Source organism: Sander lucioperca, chromosome 4, assembly GCF_008315115.2.
Source record: "Sander lucioperca isolate FBNREF2018 chromosome 4, SLUC_FBN_1.2, whole genome shotgun sequence".
Lineage (NCBI taxonomy): Eukaryota > Metazoa > Chordata > Actinopteri > Perciformes > Percidae > Sander > Sander lucioperca.
The window spans coordinates 41,397,409-41,403,408 of NC_050176.1; the positions used below are offsets into that span (position 1 = coordinate 41,397,409).

At 40.2% G+C, this 6,000-nt stretch overlaps 1 protein-coding gene and 1 pseudogene across 1 annotated transcript in view; both read left to right on the top strand.

Moving 5' to 3' along the window:
- LOC116048207 overlaps positions 1 to 1,732 on the top strand; it is a 39,441-nt pseudogene extending 37,709 nt beyond the window's left edge.
- Positions 1,733 to 5,720: 3,988 nt separating this feature from the next.
- The window catches only part of tpcn3 (two pore segment channel 3), a 28,409-nt gene continuing 28,129 nt past the window's right edge, over positions 5,721 to 6,000 (top strand). The window contains exon 1 of the mRNA XM_031297144.2: positions 5,721 to 6,000. This exon is cut by the window's right edge and continues 122 nt beyond it. The gene's annotated coding sequence lies outside the window, so the exon portion shown is untranslated.

Below are 6,000 nucleotides of genomic sequence, written 5' to 3' on the forward strand. Positions count from 1 at the left end.
TCATCAAAAGTCTGTGTTTTGTGTTTTGATTGAGAGAATCCTAGCGGCAGAAAATTACATATTTTACGTTTAAACTTAGGGTTTTGTTATAATAACTGATCAGAATGCGGTCACTCATCTGTGTCAGTCCTCCTCTCTACTCTCTCTGAGAACTCCCCAAGCCGTCACCTGATTATACCTGAGAATGACCTCATGAGGAGGAGCCGAGGTTACCATTCTCAAGATTGAAAATAACAGCTACTTCTCCAAATTTAAAGTCCAAAGTCTAAATTTCATGAACTCAAAATAAATAGAAAACTAAATGAAATACAAATCATCTTTTTTTTTACTGTGAATTAATGAATACATATGGATTAACTTATTATGGCTCTAACACATTGAAATATACAATCTTAGCAGATTATTTACAACACAATAAAGGGATCATTTCAAACAGCTGATTTCAGCTGAAAGAGATGAAATAAGATGTGATGATGATGAGAGCGTGTGACCAAATACAGGAGAGTGATTACACTAAAGCCTATTTTGTTTTAACTTTTATTTTTGTGTGAATAACAACAGTTTTTTTTTTTTTTTTTTACATTTAAAACAGAAGGAAGTTGAATTTAAAGCTTGTGTATCTGCATTCTATTCTCATTTGAAAGACGCTCCGGGCGCCCGGATAGCTCAATTGGTAGAGCAGGTTCCCACATATAGAGGTTTACTCCTCAACACAGCAGGCCAGGGTTCGACCTCGACCTGCGGCCCTTTGCTGCATGTCATTCCCCCCTCTCTCTCCCCTTTCATGTCTTCAGCTGTCCTGTCATTAAAGACCTAAAAATGCCAGAAAATTAATCTTTAAAAAAAAGACAGAAGATCCAAAGAGTTTCATTGTGAAGTTTTGATCAAATTAACAGTCAGTCTGTTAATAAAGCAACAAATAAACCATCAGGTGTGTTAGATGATAAACTGCTGCTGTGTTGTGTCTCGTTCTCTCCGTCAGATTCCTGTGAACTCACACTGGACACAAACACAGCATACGGAAAACTCAAACTGTCTGACAACAACAGGAAAGTGACATTAGTGGAGGAGGTGCAGCCATATCCTGATCATCCAGAGAGGTTTGACTGTCCTCAGCTGCTGTGTAGAGATGGTCTGACTGGTCGCTGTTACTGGGAGGTCGAGACAAGAGGAGGAGGTGTCGTTATAGCAGTGTGTTACAGAGGAATCCGCAGGAGAGGAGGCAGTGACAGTTGGTTTTCACATAATGATCAGTCCTGGAGTCTGGAATCCTCTAGTGGTCATTACTCTGTCTATCACAATAAGAGAAGAACAGTCCTCCCTCTCTCCTTCTCCTCCTCTTCTGATAGAGTAGCAGTGTATGTGGACTGTCCTGCTGGCTCTCTGTCCTTCTACACAGTCTCATCTGACTCACTGATCCACCTCTACACCTTCAACACCACATTCACTGAACCTCTTTATCCTGGGTTTGGGTTCTGGGGTGGGTCATATGGTTCCTCAGTGTCTCTGTGTTCTGTGTAGGAGGAGACATCTTCATGTCCTGTGGTTTAAATGTTGGTGGAGGACGAGGCTTCACTTTGGTTCACATTTAGCTCACTGATTTTGCAAACTAGTGCACAACTGCGTTGACTTTGATGTTCACTTTAATCACGTTTTATTGGAGCAGCTTCAGCTGTTAGTGATTTATTTACATAAAGGTTTAAAGACAAAAAAACTGAGTCGATGTTGACATGAGTTCAACATGTTTTAAAAAATGTAAAACTATTTCAATTTGTTCCTTCGCAATGAATTGGTATTTTCTTTTTCATTTCAACATGTTCAATGCTTCTTATGAATAGAATCAAATGAATCTTATTTCCATATACAGTATAGAATAGTCTTTGTCGAAATTGAATACAGTCCTCTCAGTGCAAAACAACAGTCAAAGTGCAAAGCAGGAAAATAAATTTCTATATCTGTATACATAAATAAGTCTCTAAAGTCACTAGGCACACAAAACATTCACTGCAGGATTCATCCTTAAAAGTGCCATGACATGGTGCTCTTTGGATGCTTTTATATAGACCTTAGTCTTAGCCTTAGTGGCATACTGTATCTGAAGTCTCTTTTATATAGGCCTTAGTGGTCCCCTAATATTGTATCTGAAGTCTATTTTATATAGGCCTTAGTGGTCCCCTAATACTGTATCTGAAGTCTCTTTTATATAGACCTTAGTGGTCTCCTAATACTGTATCTGAAGTCTCTTTTATATAGGCCTTAGTGGTCCCCTAGTACTGTATCTGAAGTCTCTTTTATATAGACCTTAGTGGTCCCCTAATACTGTATCTGAAGTCTCTTTTATATAGACCTTAGTGGTCCCCTAATATTGTATCTGAAGTCTCTTTTATATAGACCTTAGTGGTCCCCTAATATTGTATCTGAAGTTTCTTTTATATAGACCTTAGTGGTCCCCTAATATTGTATCTGAAGTCTCTTTTATATAGGCCTTAGTGGTCCCCTAATACTGTATCTGAGGTCTCTTTTATATAGGCCTTAGTGGTCCTCTAATATTGTATCTGAAGTCTCTTTTATATAGGCCTTTGTGGTCCCCTAATACTGTATTTGAAGTCTCGAAATTTAGTCTTGGTGCAGAATTACAGCCACTAGAGCCAGTCCCACAATGAGCCTTCCTTAGTATTTGCCATTTCTGTGTCTGGAGGCAAGATGGAGAGTGGGGGTGTGGCCTTGACCAACTGCCACTTTGCTCGTTTGAAAGCCATGATGCCTCTCTCTCATGGGTGGGCCAAATTCTCTGGGCAGGCAAAGCAGAGAAAGGGGAGGTAACCTTGCAAGATTCCAGATCAGCCCATCTGAGCTTTCATTTTCTCAAAGGCAGAGCAGGATACCCAGGGCTCGGTTTACACCTATCACCATTTCTAGCCACTGGGGGACCATAGGCAGGCTGGGGGAAATCATATTAATGTTAAAAAACCTCATAAAGTGACATTTTTGATTTATGAATGAAAAGAAAGAAACATTTTACAGAAATATAAAGTGATCATCTCTATGCTGTTTGTTCACAGCGTATGCATATGTTAAAGGGAAGTTCCACCCTAAAATACAATGATAGTTACTGTATATCAGTCTGATCAGCGGTGTGTTTATGTTTTGTTATATTTCTTTAATTTGTCTTGCTTGTCAGGTTTAAAACACGGGGCTACGTTACAAAGCAAATGTCATAAACCCTCGTCTTTGTCAACTACTTGGGAAGTTAGGTCTTTCCAAGTGTCCAGACACAAATATCCATCCCATTTTGGGATCCTTGGCATGGACCCAGGACCACCAAAATTGGGTCACATATAGGGCTGGGACGGTATGGATTTTTTCCTACCGTGGTTGAAAAGCAAGAAATTCCCGTGGTAGTGCGGTATACCGCAACCCCCTAATGAGAGTAGCGTAAGTTAGAGCGAGAATGGCAGGGTGCCTTACGTGAGTGACGTCAGTGCCAGATAGCAAAGATGATGTAAAGTGACTTAAAACTGAACAATAAAACAACAAGCTAGAGCTTCTCAAGACACTGTGGATTTATCTGTTGTCAATACCGCTGGTAAAGTGAAAGGCGTGGTAAAAACATCGGCTTAAACCTTACAACATATGTTGCACCCCAAGGGCAGCCCGTCTAGCAGCTGAGAAGACAGAGATCAGAGAGGGCGACTCGGCAGTTCTCTAACTTGTTGCTCTCTCTCCCAATATAAGCCGCTCTGTTTTACGCTACCAAACGTGCATGCAGGCTGAAATTCAACCGTGCCGTTTTATCGGGATAAAGCTACAAACAGAAGGACACTCTGCTAGCTGCTAGGCTAATGTGCAATGGTAAACACTGCAGCTGTAACATTAATGTGTCTACCTCAACTGAGAACGGAGAAATGTCTTTGCCTTTCCCCCCAACTCGCGAAAGGTCGGATTTGCTCCATCTTTTGATGATAAGTTTTGTTTAGAACACCTTGAATCCATGTAAGACACAACGTCATCAGACACAATCCATGTCATTAGAATTAATGAATCCATGTCATTAGACACAACGTGCACACACGCGCAGGCCAATTTTTTTTTGTGGTGATGACGGTGACGAGCTCAGACCCGCGGTAGGCGTCACGTGACCGCGGTATTGCGGTAACGTGGTAACCGTCCCAGCCCTAGTCACATATTCTACAGAATACTGTCTTTGATACTGAAAAGGTTGCCATTTGTTTTAAGTCCTAAGGACCATTTTTGAAAGGTCATTAACATAGGTTTTCACTGAAACTTGGCCTTTGGGGAGTTTGGGACATTTGGGTCAGGCTACTTGGAAAGACCCAACTACCTTCCCTAAACCGATGGTACATTTGGTCCTTCCAACTCTACTGACTCAAACGGAAGTCTGTTTGTTTTTTTAAAAAAAACACTGTATAGCAAGAAAAATTATTTACAGTTTGAGTTTAATCTGAGGATTGTGAAAATGAGATGAATGTTTTCTGATTCTGTAAAGAAAAACTTGTTAAATCACTTTTATTCTGATTATAATGAATGTAATAAGTTGAACATTTTTGATTCAGTAATGAAGAGAAAGAAACATTGTCCTGAAATATAAAGAAATGTCAAACTAAGCAACATGGAATAACATTTCACAGATAAAAATGGGGTTTTACAATATTTTACTTCATATGGTTACTATCATATTAAATTCAATATCGCAAGAGGTAACGTTACTCCTTTTAAGCTCACACAAAGTTAAGTGACTGAATTAAGCTAAAGCTTGCTTGTGTCAGGTAAAGTAGTTTTTATTTAAGTAATTAGTAATATATCAGTGAAAACTATGCTGGGTGTGTTATTTAAACTGCAGTTTCTTAAGTCAATCCCCATAGAGCCCTGTGTAAAATATCCAAACAGCAGAAATAAACATGTTTACAGCATGGTACAAAAAAACGTTTTGGTCTCTATAGGTAATTTCCCCCTTCATGATTTTTTGTTTGAAAACCCGCATTTTTGATTTAACAAAGCATTATAGATACATGTCTAGCATTTGTAGCAAAGGAAACCTCTTGGAAATCGGTTGGAAATTCAGCGAGAAATTATGTTTTTAAGTGTGGATAAACCCCCTGCCTCCATAGACACACATGCATTGGGAGGCGCGGCTTGTCCGGACCAAGATGGCGGCGCGTGGACGTACCACTGCTGCGGCTATAATGCGGTATCCATGTATGTAACATAAACAATGTGTGTCAAGCTGAAAACAATAACTTCCGTCAGTGTTTCTGCTCTTTAAACGCCTCTCCCTCTCTGTTTCCGTTATCCTGCTGCTGGGAGTCATATGACGCCTCGTGCTGCCTTCACTGTCTCCCGTGAAACAAAAGTTGACTGCAACAGACGAGCTTCATTCCGTCAAACAGGAAATACTATTTAAATTGAAGTGAAATAAAGACATTAAATCAACAAAATAGTATAAGTATTAAATGATTAAATGGAATAAAAAAGAAGCAACACCGGCCAATTCTTTAGGTACACTGCTGTTTAAAAAACTAAACATTAACTTTAAAAACCCTGGGAGTCAAATCTGATCATTTATTTTTAAATAATTCCACCTTCTCTGGGTTTTGAACATTATTTCCATGACCAAGTTTATTTTTCAGAGTCATGAGCCTGTTCGCCAGTTTCCACGTCACAGTGTCTTTTTTCTCCTACGGTAAGTGAAGGCAGCATGAGTCCAGGTTTATTAGAGGCGCACAAACAGCCGCTCGGATCAGTCCCGAGTCAGACTGCGGCCAGATGTTTGTCCCGCTGTCCCGTTAGAGAGCAGCAGGCAGGGAGGAGACCTGGGATGTGGACGTCTACATCTCAAACCAACACAGCTAAGACAAGTTTGGACTTCTGTCCTGCAGAGACACAAACACTCCGACTCCGACTGACTGTCTGGAAACTCTTCACGGAGCGTTACTATCACTTCTCCAAAGTCTAGTTGTTTTTTTTGGGGGGTGAGGGGTG